General features: G+C 36.3%; 2 pseudogenes across 2 annotated transcripts; both read right to left on the bottom strand.

Annotated features, from left to right (window-relative positions):
* Positions 1-2237: 2237 nt before the first annotated feature.
* On the bottom strand, positions 2238-4822 carry LOC149578842 (wall-associated receptor kinase 3-like; annotated as a pseudogene). Its single transcript, XR_016357997.1, has 3 exons — positions 3938-4822; positions 3663-3839; positions 2238-3574 (listed from the first exon to the last, which is right to left on the bottom strand). The product of XR_016357997.1 is annotated as a wall-associated receptor kinase 3-like (transcript).
* A 6332-nt stretch (positions 4823-11154) lies between these two features.
* Positions 11155-15821, bottom strand: LOC149578841 (wall-associated receptor kinase 5-like; annotated as a pseudogene). Its single transcript, XR_016357977.1, has 3 exons — positions 14012-15821; positions 13722-13913; positions 11155-12465 (listed from the first exon to the last, which is right to left on the bottom strand). The product of XR_016357977.1 is annotated as a wall-associated receptor kinase 5-like (transcript).
* Positions 15822-17171: the final 1350 nt, after the last annotated feature.

Here is a 17171-nt window from a genome sequence, read left to right as displayed (position 1 = left end):
AGTTTGAATGTTACCACTGTGCTTTCACCAACAATGGAATATACAGATCCTTCTGCGGATAGTTATTGTCTGGAAAGGAAGCATGAGAGTGAGCCTCAAGAAAAAGAGGTGATTCAACCATCATTCAAGAAATCAAAAGGAAGAGAACGTTATTGGTTTTGAAAGTGAAATGGGGAACGATGTCGAGTTGTCTAGCAACAATGGTGTGGAGGCTTTGGAGATAGTAGATTCTTCTCCATCGCACCAAAATCACACTGGAGCGTTTGGGCTTCCACCATGTTCTCTTGGGAAAGATAGTGAAAAGTGTTGGGTAGATGATTCCAAAGGCCAGACTATTGAGGAGCCAGATGAAGGCATTTCAGAGAAGCTCCCATTACTCAAGATTGCGCAATTGCAGAGGGAGTTTCCGCGGTTAGACCACACAATTGGGTCACTGCCTTCGCTGGAAGTGTTATAGAGACAGCAGATTGAGACCAACAATCAAGCTTTCGCTGGAAGTGTTATAGAGACAGCGGATTCAGAAAAGATGGTCGCATATGTGGGGCCTGAGAGAATTTGTGTAGAAAATGGATGTGTGACTGGTAGAATTGACAATCGAGGACGAGGTTGAGAGTTGAACCCGTCATTTGTCATTCAGGAAGATCCAGACTGGGATGTGAATTCCCCCAACACCATAAATCCTCACATTCCCGCTGTTCTCGTGATGAATCATCTAAATCTTCTCCATAATCAAGCATGGTTTATCGCTGGAAACATTATAGCATCGGTTGAGAGGTCAAAATCATTTGTTAAATCCTCAGAAGATGGAAACATTTTTGGTGACAAGGGAATTATTATTTTGGAAGAGAATAACATTAATGTGATGTGCAGAATGATTTGACTGGAGTATTAGCTCGAGCAATGGATCCTAGAGAAAAATTATTTTCTTATACGTACATGTCGTGGAAGACTATGATACATTGCCAAAACGTGATGCACAGTAATGTGGACTCTATCCACACAAACATTCTTCCTTCGATGAAATTTTCTCTCAAGACATTCAACGTAGAACAAGAAAATGCTCAAGGATGTGAGCAGATGTTTGTGTTCTTTGCAGACAATAATATGGGATCCAATCAGGTGCAGCTTGAAAAGATGCAGAAATTAGAGGAACTTAAGGCTGTGCTGACTTACTGTTTTCATGGGGCTCTTCCTAAAGAGTTTGAGAGGCTAAACAATGAAAGGAAAGAGATAATTGCAGAGCTAAGTGAAAATAGAAAACTTCACAGGGAGATGGGTACAATTGCAGAAGGGACGTTGTCTGCTGTAACTCTGGAGGAGAAGAAAATATTGAAATTTGACAACGGGCAATTTTATGTTTGGGTTTTAGAGCCAGCTAATCTTGTCCAAAAGGGGAGCACAAGAATAGGAGAAGACATTTTTGATTCTGATTTAACTTGGAGAAGGCTCATCTGGACTGTGCTGGAACAAAGTCTGGTAATGTTGAGATCTTCTCATAGTTCCATTGTTCTCTGAGATGCAGTATAGGGAGCAGGGGATGCCATGATGCATGGCTGTGTCAGTTGGACTTCATGGGAGAGATTGTTGGGATTTGAAGTCTAACGGTCACATGACCATGACTGTTCGTTCTCCCTCTTGACTCTTTGTATTTGAGAGCTCTATATAATGGCTGTGTGCAGCCCATGTATTGTATCGTTTATTCATCAAAGAGTTCCCTGCTCGAGTGTGGATGTAGGCAAGTTTTGTCGAACCACGATAAATATCTGTATTATTGTATGTTTTATCTTCTTTGATTCAATTTCTTTGCTTGTTATTATATTTACGTTCCCTTCACACAACTTCACTGCTCTGTTTATGCTTCCATATAGCTGAGGGTGTTTGGGTGGAAATGTTTCTAGTTTAGACTATTTCGTCAATAATACTAAAAATCGATACGTTCTTTTAGACGAGTGTCAGTGGTTTTAGATAAACTAGAAACTGTCCGGCATTGGAACTATTAGAGCTGATAGCTCTCGAGGAATTATCTGAAGTTATCAATCAATCAGAAATAGAATAGTTTATACATACATGTATGTTATATAAAGTAACAGTATATATTATAATATAATAAATAATAATAAATATTGAATGCAGTTGATTATACCTTCTGAATAGGGATAAACTAATCAACAATGGCGTTGATGCATACAAGATACTTTGGAAGGCATTTTTGTAGTTCATAATTTTTTCCGTTTGAATTACAGGAGTATATAATTTTATCAGAGCAAATTGTGCTGCAAATACCCCGAAAGTTAACATACATTTGCCTGTAGGCCAAATTGACCATTAGTTGTCACCGTTTCAAAGTCAGAGATTCATCTGCCGGCATTCAATTTATCTCGAAGGCTTTGAACATCAAATGATAGAGTCTCACTGTGTGGGTATAAGTCTGTTATTTCAATTGTATGCTCCTCATTCACTTCGCTATCTAATAGAAGAGAGACAAATTCTTCATTTTGTGTTGCATCAGACTTCAACCACGCGTGTGGCCTCAAACCCCCTCTGATCCAAAGAAGCTCCTGAACCACCTCCTTCATTGTCGGCCTCTTCTCCCCTTCCACACTCAGACAATCTTTCGCTAAATTCGCTAGTTTCTCCATTGATTCCATATTCCCCGTCTCCTCTCTTGTGAGCCGAGAATCTAAAATTTCTTTCAAATTGTTCATCTTCATTGTATCGAGGAAATAAATGGCTAAGTAGCTCTGGTTCTTCGTTCTTTCAAAGGAAACAGGCTTCAGTCCAGTCAAAAGCTCCACTAGCACAACCCCGAAGCTGTAGACATCACTCTTCTCTGTTAGTTGAATGGTTTGAAAGTATTCAGGGTCCAAATAACCCATCGTCCCTTGCACAAGTGTAGTGATGTGCGTTTGGTCCATTGGAACCAGGCGAGACAACCCAAAGTCTGCAACTTTGGGGGTGTAAACATCATCCAACAAAATGTTGGAAGATTTCATATCTCTGTGCACAATGGGTATTGATGCAGCAGAGTGCAAGTATGACAGTGCTTCTGCAGTTTCTGTAGCGATGCGCAAACGGTTTTTCCAGTGAAAACGCTGCTCAGATTTGTTACCATATAGATGATCAAACAGAGTACCGTTAGAAATATATTCATAAACTAACAAGGGGACTGGTGCCTCCAGGCAACAACCCAGTAACTTCACCACATTTCTGTGATTTATCTGATTCAGAATAACAATTTCATTGATAAATTCATCGATTTCTTTGGAATCAATTTCTTTCGAATTGGCCTTCTTGATAGCCACTACAATGCCATCAGGAAGAGTTCCTTTGTAAACCGTGCCATAGCCACCTGATCCCAAGATTAAACTTGGAGAGAAACTTTCAGTTGCTTTCTCAACCTCATCCAAGGTAAAGATCCTCATCCCATTTGCTTGCGATGAAACTAGTTTCTGCAAACGAGTCCCTCCATTTCGAAGAAAGTTGTTCTGCTTGACAATTGTTGCCCTTTTGCGCTTCAATATCAACAACACGACACCGCCACCAATAAGCACGACCACCAGGGTCACACATACTCCTACATACCAAAACACAAATCAAGATTTAACATTTATAATATTACAGGGAGCTGGGCCTAACCGAACACAGTTGCTTTAAAATTATACCTATAGCGACGGGTAAAGTCTGAAATCTTTGTGTAGAACAACGGGTTCCATTTTTTGTGCCATCCCCATGGCCTCTGGCGCATAAGCACTTGTACGACCCGTCTGTATTTTCACATCTACCTCCCTCTGACGAAGGGTAACAGTTATTCAAACTAGGATCTGAACATTCATCAAAATCTGCAAGGAGAAAGCAAATTCAGAATACTAGAGTTACAAAACATTAGGTGGCTCCACAAATCAATCAAGAAAATCAATCCACATCATAAACACAATACCTTTGCAGCCGGTGCCATTAGAGTACCCGTCTCCACTGAAACCAGGCTTACAGTTGCATAAATAACCCCATCCTAGATCATTGCACTCTGCCTCCGGAACACACTGATATGAATCTTTTGCTTTAGCCGAGGTGCAGGTGTCATTTGGAATACTCCAATTCAGGCTTATGTAGGCATAATGTAAGTTAAGGGTATCTGATTTAGAAATCAAATCCCAGCTGTTTTCATCAAGTATGCCGGCATAACTGCATTCTGTCTCATAAGTGTCTCCACTTAATGAGAGATTTGAAACAGTGAGGAGATAATCCGTGTAATTCAAGGACAAGGAAGTTTGACAGCAGCCATCCCCGTTACAGCTAGAAAAAGAGGGAAAATCAGGACAGACGGATACGCATCCACCCAAAGTAGTGAAATTGGTGTCCTCAACCATACCAAATATGCCCAATGCTCCACATCCAGCTGTAACAAACCTGTTTTGCTCAGAAAGTCGGAATGGCCCTTCACTAGAAATGGTGATTCTTGTGCTAGTCGGTCTAGATAGACATTTGGAAGTGGATGCTACGAATTGTGTTGCATTAATGAGGAAATGATCGCGAGAGAAATTCAAGATTTGTACTTCCCCCGAAGGAATTGACAGAAATGGAATAGGTTGTGTACTTCTAAACTCGTGATTCTCCGTGCAGTTGATTTCAAAGCCAGGCAGGCCACAGCCGTTTCCATTTCCTGCAATTGAAAAGGGATAGGGAATGTCCATCTCTCCACACTTGTCGAAGCATCCATCTGCTTTGAGCTCAGAAATATGGATAAAGCACGATATAAATATAATCCACTGAAATAGATTTACGGTTTTACCCTTGATAAGCTCGACATGATGATCTGGCCACATTTATCAGACAAAGCAATCGCTTGTTCTTAAGCATTGCAATGGCCATTTTTATAGTGTCATTGAAAAATGGAATTCATTCTTCGGCCACGATCACACAAGAAAAGTCGTCTGGTTATCAAAGACCAAGTATTGTTCAAAGCAGACGCGAACAGTCTAATACATTATTACCACGTCAAAGGATGGGTTTTAAATGGAGACCAAGTCGGAGAAAATTTCTATTGGCTATCGGTCTTTGGCCGGTAGCAAATTAGATTAAAATCGGTTTAAAAACATTCACAAGCAATGCGTCCACAAACATACAGACAAATAAAATGCCATATTTTCAATTGGGGGCGTAATTGCCGTACTATTATGTCCCTACGATTAAAATAGCTAAATTTAGTTTCCCTATTAGAAATACCCAATGCTAAATTAGGTGGAACGGAATCCAGGTCCAGTAGAGCCATTTTTATCTCATCGCGGAAAATTCATGGGGTTTTTCTTCTCTCTAGTATGTAGCTAGGCACTTTAAACCTGAGAAATTATGCATCTTGCACTGCTGCTCTTAATCATTAACCTTTTCTTCTTGATCAGAATCTACATGAACAAGAGACGTAACATATTAGACAAGGGAACTTTCTACTATTGGGCCAACTGAAATGTCAAACAATCATGCTGGGAGGCAAAGGACGAAGCATAGTCCACCAACATAAAGACAAATGGAATGCCATATGTATAGGGAAAAGAAAATAAAAAACAATGGTTGAGATTTCAAATGTCAACTAAAAGGACACAGGGGATGCACCTTTGATGACGAGAGCCGAGTATACGAGAGGCCTAGCTAAATTGTCTAAGCTTAGGCACCTATGGTAGTGGACTCGAGATTCCACTTCTTATACAATTTTGTAACCATTGGTGGGTGAGAAAAGAATCAAAAATATTTTTTAAAATATCAAATACCATTTCTAAACTGTGGATATACAAATTCTAGCTCAATTCGCTCCATTGATTCAAAGACTTCATTTTAGGGCTTCTTTATTGTTTTTATTCCAGTGAAGATAGCTAATTTGTAGTGAAGAGGTTAAAATCTTAATAAAATTGCTAGTAGCAGCTGCTCAATATTTTTAGGAGTAATATGTGGAGGTGATGGTCTCATGAAAGCAAATCTGCTGCTTATTTTAAGCATTACTCTTAAATGTATTTTTTGAATAAAAAATTTAAATTATGCGTTGTTAATAAAATGTAAATAATTTTTTTTAGGTCAATGAAAAATGAGATAACTCTTTTTTATGAAGACACTTGTAGCTTTTTTCAATAAGCAGTTGCATCTTATTTGTACTTATTTTAAACCCCCCCTTTTCTCCCATAGCTTAGGGTGCGGTCCCATGAGGGGGGGCTTCAAGATCTATTTTTATGGAGTGGAAGGTCCCATGAAGTGAAAAAGAAAGTGCTACATGAGTAAATAGAATCTTTTCCTCAAAAATAGTTACCCCTACTTTTTAGGGTGCAAATTTGAGTGGGTGGAAAAGGTGGAGGGCTAGAAAATGCCCCACCGGCTTAGGCTTTTTGTCTCCTACTTGTCAATCATGTATATTTTTTGATTCTTATCTATAATATTTTTAAATTATGCAGTTGTGTAAATTGGCAATAATGAATAGAATAATTCATGAGACCACTTGCTTCCATAAATTGTCGAGGGTTAAATTTTTAAGCATAAACTCCACTAATAATTCATGGGACCTCCCACTTTAAAATAATCTTAAAAAGTCTCAATAGCACCTATTGATTTTTTTTAGGAAGCCCGCCTCCATGGGACTGCACCCTTATTTTGAATTCCTAAACAATAGCTGCTCCGCTAATATAAGATTCCAATTTTTCCCTTTCTTCGAAGTAAAAATTTACATGGGAACACTTCAGTTGCTTAAATTTAAGCAGAAATGACACTTAAGCAGCAGCATGGGAACATGAGGTTGGAGTTAGTTAAAGAATTAAATCGTAGTAATTTTTCTTTTTTATTGAAGAAAGCTGTTTTATAAAATGTATAAACAAATAATTACAGCAGTTCAAAAGGACTGCACCATGAATATACAAAGAATACTTTAGTAATTGATCGCATGAGACCATTAAAAGAGTTACAGGTTAATAGAGATCTCAATCCTAAAAGATTCTTATTTTGGAGAGCACCACCTTAATGACTTCCCAAGTTTGCCATATACTTTTAGTAATAAATATATCTTAATTGGCATAGGTTCCTTCATGATGACAATGGAATCAAAATCTAAGTCTAAGGAGTATTATTTTGGTTTCATTATCTTTTAAGTTATAGATTATTGTTATGATATTAACACGTGTAGAAAATTATAGAGAAGAGCAAATACACATAACATAATATATACTTGAAAAAATCTTGGTAAACTTACATCAAGAAAAAATCTATAGGCAAATATCTATTAGTATTATTTCTCAAGAACTTTCACACTTCCAACAATGTTCAAATCATATATTCAAACATGACTTCGAGTTGCATGTAATAGACGAGTTATAGAGTCTTAATTACAAACCTCTTACTAAATTCATTATGCCTCATAAAGCAACATGTACAATACTTGTCAAAATTACTATATTTGTTAAGTCACTAGAACCACTTACTATTGTGAGTGTACTAAACAAAAGTTCGTTCCACACATTTGCCAATTTGTTTACCTCCAAAGGCATCTAATAAATATATTTAAGCAAGACATAAAATTTGAAAAAATGCAACAAAATCTTGCAAACTTGTAGGCTTTTATTGTAACGTTATTTTATTGTAGGTTTGCAGTTATATTTCCATTAATAACGTGTAAACAAAAAATCTAGAGTAAGAAAATGGTGGTATAAATTTGATTTCATGTATATGCATTATGTTGGGTCCTCTTCAAAACTCTCTATGTTAACGCTTTGTATACATAATGTCAACTAACACTAGTCGTGTTAGCTTTGAAGAAGTGTGGAGAGAACAATGAGCTCTTCTAGAAGGAAGACATGAATGACACTCTTGTTCACTTTTCAAAATACACTCCATAAAAATGATGGTGTAGGTAGAAAGACATAATTACTCAAATTATTTGAGTTAAGTCAAGTTGCAAAGAAACACAAGTGAATTTGAGAAGCCAAGACAATCTAAAATTATCGACTACCAAATTGAAGGCTTAGCTTGTGGTCACATTCAAAGCAAATATTGGATCACCTGAAAGAAGAATAAGAATATTATTTTTATGTTTAGATTTGTACTTGCCCAATATCAAATTATTGAAGCTATTTGAATAGATTAAAAGTATTAAATTATATATAATGTTTGTTGTGTAGAGTGTATATGTTTTAAAATATGATGATATAATTTATTAAAATTATTGTATAAATAATATTAGACAACTAAATGTTTAATTATTAGTCTTTGTCTTATATAATTTAGGGATATGATGTTTTCATTAATTTATCACATTAATTTGTATGGGCAAATATGATTGGAAGACTATAGTTTTGAAGCAGGTATTTTAAAAAACAATCATAGGAAACAAATTCCCATTTTCTGATTGGTGGGAAACAAATTCCCATTTTCAAATTGGTGGCTGGCCAATTTGCTGAGCATAAATTCCATTTTTCTAAATTGGGAAAAACAGAGAAAGGGCATAGATAAGAATGAATTAATTTTAAGTAGAAGTTTGCAAAAAGAGTAGAAAATAGAAATTAAAAACTATTAGTTTCTTGGGATCGTTGCAAATGTAATGACATTGCCATTTGTAATGTGTTTTCAAATGCAGGAGCCACTTATTTAAATGGATAATAAGTTAAAAATATACATGTCCCTTCATAGGACAAGTCCATTCATAAAGACAATATAATATATATGTATCCGACTGAAGTTACAAATAATCAACACTCCTTAGCTAGAGAGGATAAACACATGGTTAGGTATTACCTCAATGTAATATCAAGTTAGCAAGAATAAGAATATCTTTGATCAAAAGATATACACGATATAGATATCACCTCATGATATCAATAGTAATGGCCTCTTGAATGTCAAGTCATGTGACATTTACCAAGTACTTAAAATATTCACAAGGTATGTATAAATGGATTCTCAATACTGCTTACCATATGAAAAGCCATGGTCTATTTAAGAATCTTAATCCACCATGCAAGTAATCTTCTAGTGTGGTGCTTACCATATAAATAGCCATGGTCTACTGAACCTCAATTCATATGTATGGATGACAGGTAGAACTGAAAAAACACAATTTCCAGCACAAGTATGCATGTATACTAGAAATGTCTATAAGTTTTTAATGTTATGTTGTTATTTGTAAATAGATTATCGAAACATGTTACGTCATGTTGTGTGAATTGAACACGGTCAATATGCCACTACTGTAGATTTTGCTTAACCTTTTGCCAAAGATATTTTCTCATTGTATAGTATACTACAACACAAATATAATAACTGTGACTTAATATTAGAGAAATTTTGTGAGCCTAAAATAAATTACAATTGTCAATTAGCTTTATTATTTCACCAATGAAAGATATGTAAATAGATTATCGAAACATGCATTGTTTTTTTTTTATTGTGCAATATACATGAATAGAATACCTAAACATTTTAGCAATTATCTGCTTATGCAAGATACATTCGAGGGTAAGGATCAATTTCATGTTGGTGTTTTAGCTTCATGTCAATGTGCCTTCAATTCTACATTTTTGCATTCATACAAATGCTTCTTGCCTGCTCCCTTGCATACAATTTATAGCGGTCCAACTATGCTTATGACATGGAATTTGATGATATGAAATTAAAGCCATAATTTTAAAAAAGAATTGCCAAGTAGAAGTTAGTATTTTTAAGTTCAAGATAATTAAAATCACAACTTCTAATTTACTGCCACTTGGATCATCTTGGAATCCACCATTTCACTTGTATGCTCGTTATTCACTTCACCAGAAACAAATTCATCTTCATTTGATGCTCCATCAGACTTCAACCATGCATGCAAAATTGCCTCCCCTCTAATCCAAAACAACCTTTGAACCACCTCCTTCATTGTCGGCCTTTTTCCCCCTTCCACGCTCAGACAACCTTTTGCTAGATTTGCCAACTTCTCTATTGAATCCATATTCTCGGCCCCGTCTCCTGTGACCTGAGAATCTATTATTTCAGTTAGATTGTTTGTTTTCATGACATTGAGGAAATAAATGGCCAAATTACTCTCGGTCTTTGACGTGCTTTAGCCCCATCAAAAACTTTACCAGCACAACCCCAAAGCTGTAGACATCATTCTTCTGTGTAAGCTGAATTGTCTGAAAGTATTTAGGATCCAAATAATCCAACGTTCCCTGTACAAGTGTGGTGATATGTGTTTGGTCCATTGGCAAAAGGCGAGACAAGCCAAAGTATACAACATAGGGTGCACATTGATTTTGGATCTTTGTGCAAAGACTGCCTTTATGACCTTGCATAACTAAAACTCTTATCTGCTCCAACACAAACCGACTTTTTGACAATTTCCATGTTATCCATACCAGTGTTATGGGACTCGGACTCGCCTGATTCAGAAAGTCAAAATCCGACTCGGACTCGGACTCGGCGATCGGACTCGGTCAGGACTCGAAAAATCATACAAGTATAATAACGAACTTTTGAAGGAAAAAATTGAATAACATAATATAAAGTTGAAGATTTAAGATTTAAGATTCAATCCTTAATAGATTCTTGACATGCCACATCATTTTTAGAATTCATATACATTGTAAAAAACATCTTCCGGAAATCTCTATCTTTTTAAATTTAAAAATAAAAATCAGAGTCCTGGGCTCTTGACTCGCCCAGGACTCGTCCTTGGACTCGGCGAGTCCATGTGGACTCTGCCAGGACTCGGCCGAGTCCGAGTCCAGAGGCAAATTGCCTCGGAAACATGGACTTTGCCTCGGACTCGCAGAGTCCTGGCATGACTCGGCGAGTCCCGTATGGATTCCATACCTCCAAATTCAATTAGAGAACTGTCTCAACAATTTATAATTTTTTTCGGGTATGCACTACAATTCAATTTAGCAATAGATAGTAGATAAGATCGATGAACAAAATTGGTTATAGTATAAACATGCATGCATACCCAGTGTAACATCCCCTTTTTTATTGCCTTAGCTAACAACTAGCATATCGTAGAAATACAGTTATTACTTCACATTTATGAGAAAACAATTATTGTGAACTAGAATACCTAAACATTTTAGTAATTATCTGCTCATTCCTTCAATTCTACGTTTCTACCTTCATAGTTTAGAGTTTAAGGTTCCCTTTCATAGTCCAGCCACCTTATGACTTGGAATTTGATAATATGACATTAAAACCTTAAATTTAAAAAAGAGTGGCCAAATAGAAGTTACTATTTGTAAGATCAAAATAATTCAAAATCACAACTTCTAATTTGCTGCCATTTGTATTATCTTAAAACCCTTGAAACAGTGATTGGCAGCCGTGGATATAGATCCGCCGTTTGACTTGTATACTCGTTAATCACTTCCCCAGTAACAAATTCATCTTCATTTGGTGCTCCATCAGACTTCAACCATGGATGCAAAATTGCCTCCCCTCTAATCCAAAGCAGCTTCTGAACCACCTCCTTCATTGTCGGCCTTTTTTCCCCTTCAACGCTCAGACAGTCTTTTGCTAGATTTGCCAACTTCTCTATCGATTCCATATTCTCGGCCCCATCTCCTTTAACCCGAGAATCAATAATTTCAGTCAGATTGTTTGTTTTCATCCTATTGAGGAAATAAATGGCCAAATTACTCTCGGTCTTCGTCCTCTCAAAGGAAACGGGCTTCAGCCCCGTCATAAGCTCCACCATCACAACCCCAAAGCTGTAGACATCGCTTTTCTGTGTAAGTTGAACTGTTTGAAAGTATTCAGGATCCAAATAACCTAGCGTTCCCTGCACAAGTGTGGTAATATGTGTCTGGTCCATTGGCACAAGGCGAGACAAGCCAAAGTCTGCTACTTTGGAAGTATAAACATTGTCAAGCAGAATGTTGGAAGTTTTTATATCTCGGTGCACAATGGGTATAGATGCAGCACTATGCAAGTAAGACAATACTTATGCAGTTTCTGAAGCGATGCGCAGGCGATCTTCCCAGCGAAGGCGGTCTTTATATTTGTTACCGTGTAGATGATCAAACAGGGTCCCATTGGGAATATATTCATAAACTAACAGGGGAACTGTAGTCTCCAGACAGCAGCCGAGCAATTTGACTACGTTTCTGTGGTTTATCTGATTCAGAATAACAATTTCATTGATGGAATCATTGATTTCTTTGGAATCAACTTCTTTGGATTTAGCTTTCTTTATCGCCACAAAAGTTCCATCTGAAAGAGTGCCTTTGTATACCGTTCCATAGCCACCGGATCCCAAGAGCAGAGTTGGACAAAACCTCTCAGTTGCTTTTTCAATCTCATTCAAGGAAAAGATTCTCAACCCATGTGCCCGCTGAGAAATTAGTCTTTGCAAATGAGCTCCTCCGTTGCGACGAAAGTTGTTCTGCTTCACAAGTCTCGTCCTCCTCCGCTTCAAAATCAAGAGCACAACACCTCCGCTGGTAAGCGCAACCACCAGAGTCGCACATACTCCTGGACACCAAAAACACAAAATAGGATTTAATGGATTTTATGACGAATAGTTCATAAGGTACAATACGTGTTGAAGGTCTTATTAATGGAATAACAAGTTAAGTGGGTTTGATTTTTGAGGGAATTTAATAGTTGAATATGTCTGAGTTGGAGTTGTATGGGATAAGTAACTTCTTATAATGACTAGCGATTCAGCCCGTGAACATTGTCTAGATGCAACGAATGCTGAGCGATTCACTCTCATGAGATATGGGTTCTTTTGAACCACTAACCTAGATGCAACAAATGCTGAGTTAAGTGGGTTTGATTTTTGAGAGATTTAATAGTTGAATGTCTGAGTTGGAGTTGTATGGGATAAGTGACTTCTCATAAAGACTAGCGATTCAGCCTGTGAACATTGTCTAGATGCAATCAATGCTGAGTGATTCACTCTCATGAGATACGAGTTCTTTTGAACTACTGACCTAGATGCAACAAATGCTGAGTTATTCATTCTCATGAGATATGGGTTCTTTTGAACCATTAACCATGGAAGATGGGTCAATACGTTTGACTCCAAAATTAGGCTCTTGAATACTGATAATAGTATCATAATTTGACTTGCTATGGGAGATATCTCCTACTTATCAATTGATGAGTTAAAGGGGCTTAATAATGAATAGTTCATAATGTAGACCGATTGTTGAAGATTATACAACTAAAGTAGCAAACAAAGCGAATTTTTGATATTTTGGATGATGGTTATTCGATCAGGCTTGACGCTGTAATGGTCTGTTGCTGTTCTTTGAGACTGTTGTAATGCGACTCTCCATTTCTAGGTTTAGGGCCCTCTCCCTGACTTTTTAATCAAAAACAATATCATAATTTGACTTGCTGTGGGAAATATCTCCCACTTATCAATTGATGAGTTAAATGAACTTTATAGTGAATAGTTCAAATAGCACACTAATTGTTGAAGATAATAGAAATGGAATTGCAAGCTAAGTGAGTTAAATCTTAGAGGAAAATCTATAGTTAATGCACTTGAGCTGATGTTGAATTGAGACAGGTGATCTCCTCAAAAGATCGAATACTTTATTCCTACAAATATTAACTAAATGTAATAAATATTCCATCTTGTCAACTATTGCTCTTAAAATATTAGTTAATTTTGATTCCAAAACTACATTAAATTTTGGTAACATATCATATCTACCATCAAGATTTAACATTTCTGATGCATACAATTTGTTCAAAACCGCAGAGCAGAGTTGTACCTATAGTGACGGTGGTGAGGGGTAAAGTATGAGTATGAAAGATTCTGGTAGAGCAACGGGTGCCGTGCTGAGTGCCATCTCCATGAACTCTAACACAAGAGCACTTGTACGAGCCCTCCGTATTTTCACATCTACCTCCTTTTGATGAAGGGTAACAGTCATTCAAACCAGGATCCAAGCATTCATTGATATCTGCAGCGACATGTCAAACACAATCGGTAAATAAAACTTGAAAAACTTCTTAAAATCTTCAGGCAAATAAATCCTCAAAACAAATACAAATACAAGACCTGTGCAGTGGGTGCCGTTCAAGTAGCCATTGCCGTCAAAACCAGGCATACAACTGCATTGATAACCCCATCCCACATCTCTGCACTCTGCCTCGGGAAAACACTGGTATGAACCTTTTGCTTTAGCATAGGCGCATGTTTCATTTGGAATGCTCCAATTCAGGCTAATGGAGGCATATCCAAAATTTAAGCTCGAAGTATTAGAAATCAAAGCCCAACTATTTTGATGAAGTATACCCGCATAATTACGTTCTCTGTACTCGGGATCGACATTCGTTATAAAGACGACATAATCTGTGTAATTTGAGGGAACGGTAGCTTGGCAGCAACCATCCCCATGGCAGGTTGAAAAAGTGGGAGAATCGGGACAGAGTGATAGGCATCCTCCCAAAACACCCGATTTAGTGTTTTTAAAGTCGCCTAATGTCTCACCCCCAACTGCAGAAAACCTGTTCTCTGTAGAAAGTCGGAAAGGCCCCGTGCTAGAAATGATGATTTCAGTCATAGCCGACTGGCCTAGACAATTGGAAGTGGAGGCCAAGAATTGGGTTGCATTAATGAGGAGATGATCGGGAGAAAATTTCAAGATTTTTACTTCTCCCGAAGGAATGGACAGAAATGGAATGGGCTCTTTAGTTCCAAAACTCTCATTCTGTTTGCAGTTTATTTCGAAGCCAGGCAGACCCCAACTATTTCCATCTCCTGCAATTGAAAAGGGGTATGTAATGTCCATTTCTCCATATTTTTCAGAACATCCATTTACTTTGAGGTAAGAAATATGGATAGAACACCATATATATACAATCCACTGAATAAGATTTAATCTTGGTAAGCTCCACATGTTCATCATGCCAGTTTTCCGACAAGGCAATCGCTTATTCTTGCGTTGCAGAGAAGAACAGTAAAATCCACAGCATATTAATATCAAAGACTAAGTAATGTTCAAAGCGTAGAAGTACACTAGTGGACCATCTGATTTTTCCTTTTTTTGAAATTTAATGGCGGTAAACTGCTTGATGACGATGCCAAGCCTCAAACTTGTAAATAAAATTAGTAATGTGAAACATTCTAAACTAGTTTTGTGTTTTTTTCAACGGCTACCAGTTCTTGATCAGGAGCAAATTTTATTAACATCGATTCTAATACGTTCAGAAGCAATGCGTCGACTGGAATATAGACAAATAAAATCCATTTTTGAATGGCGAACATGATTGCAATCCTGTTACACCTTCTTTTCTACGTATTTACGCTAAATTTACCCATTGAAATTATGTCCAGGCCCAGCCGATTATTGTAGGAAAATTCATGAAGCCAGGCATTTTAAAACGGAGAATCTGAGCATTTGAATTCACAAATTAGACGTCGACTGTTGTATAAATAAAAGATCAGTTTAATTACGGCGCGTATTTGTGAAGTTTGCACTACTCTTTCCAGTTTCTTTTTTCCCTTCAAAACTCCTTAATTTTAGTTTTAATTTTTACAATTGATGGCAGTGGCACTGAAGTAATGTGATCATGGGGTAAAAGTTAAATGACTGTTACATTTGGTTATGTTTTTTTATATTATTTAGCAAGTTATAAGTTGCACAATTCTTATGTACTGTTTTAAAACTCATTTCTAGATGGCATGAGGTAAGAATAGTGGGATCACTAAAAATCATTTACAAATTTTAGTAGTTTTATAACAATTAAATGTACAGAGTATTAGTTGGCATTGATTTTTCTAAAAGTTATTGGAATAAAAATAATGAGATCACAAAAAGCATTTGCATGTTTGCGAACTAAATATAGAATATAGAGTATCAGTTGTACTAGTCATTGATGTTTTTTAAATATTGCACAGACCAAGAATGGTAAGATTGGCACACCAAAAAACACTTTTGCAAATTTTAATACGTTTATTAGATTTAAATGTAGAGAGAGTATGGAAGACGAATCTTCTATTGCGCCACATAACCTAATAATTGCAGTTGATCTTTTCAAAGATGTGATTGAGGTTAGTAAAAATACAATTTACATAGTATTTTTATTGGAATTAATTATGAAAGTATTGTTTAGTATTGGTTTTTCTTATCATGAGACTATTTTAACTTTACATTAAACTAGACATTTTAAAGATCATATTATTAAGGAAAAACTAATTAACCTCTTGTCTATCTATCTCAATATCTGGTTTAAAATGGTTTTTTAAAATATTGTACAATATTATCTTCATAATATATATATATTTTTTTGAAGAATATTTTGTTATGTATTTTATTTTATTTTATATCAATTATTTTATTATACATTTAGTTTATATACTAGTAATCACCCTGTGTGTAATAGGTACACTAAGATGTGTGGAAAGTCAATAGAGAAAAAATGGTTTTATTCTTTGCATGCATTTGTGTTGAATGTGAGGTCAACCACACTTCTTGTGCAACAAAAGTTTCACTAGACAAGTGATTACTTAAAATCAGCTATGCATTTAACTATTTAAAATATCTTCATTTTAGATTTAAATATTCTTACAAGTTTTTTGTGTGTTTAGTTTGTGTTAAATTTTTTATTTAGAGGAACTTAGGGCTTCAAAAAGAGCTCTAGAAGTCTCTATAAGAGTGGTCTGAGCCTTCTATTAAAAAGCTCTCTAACTTTCTTTTCCTACAAACCAATCTTCACCAAGAGTTGGAGAAGTCTAAACATGATTATGGTTTCTGTCTTTTGGAACTTGATGGTATCAAGATTGCACTTAGGGAGAAGGAAAGAGAGGATTTTTGTGCCCAAGAGGAATTAGTATTGAAAGGGAAAGAGCTGGAAATGTTAAGGGAAGAGATGTAAATCAAAGATGATTAATTAGTTATGGGTGAATTGTTCCAGGTTTAATTTCCATCTTTTAAATTAGACAAATTTGATTGTTAGTAGACAAGAGGGTGAGATCACATAGATGCAACCACTTTTGACAGAGCAAGAGAATGATTTATTGAGGTCCTAAAGCAAGAGAGAGGAAGCATAAATGAAGCTTAAAATTGCTAAGAATATGCATGAGAAAAAATAGGTTGCATATTTGGTTCCTTACAATTGAGAGTAGTTGCATAGGAGTTTTATAAACATTAAGGATATCCGTAGTGGGGGATGAAGAGTTATAGAGTGTGAGAGATAGTCTTTTTGCTATGAAAAAG

Source organism: Cupressus sempervirens, chromosome 1, assembly GCF_028749045.1.
Source record: "Cupressus sempervirens isolate cs-2001-9-10 chromosome 1, ASM2874904v1, whole genome shotgun sequence".
NCBI classification, from domain to species: domain Eukaryota; kingdom Viridiplantae; phylum Streptophyta; class Pinopsida; order Cupressales; family Cupressaceae; genus Cupressus; species Cupressus sempervirens.
The sequence above is the reverse complement of the archived record's forward strand: the minus strand, read 5'-3'. Positions and strand labels throughout refer to the sequence as shown.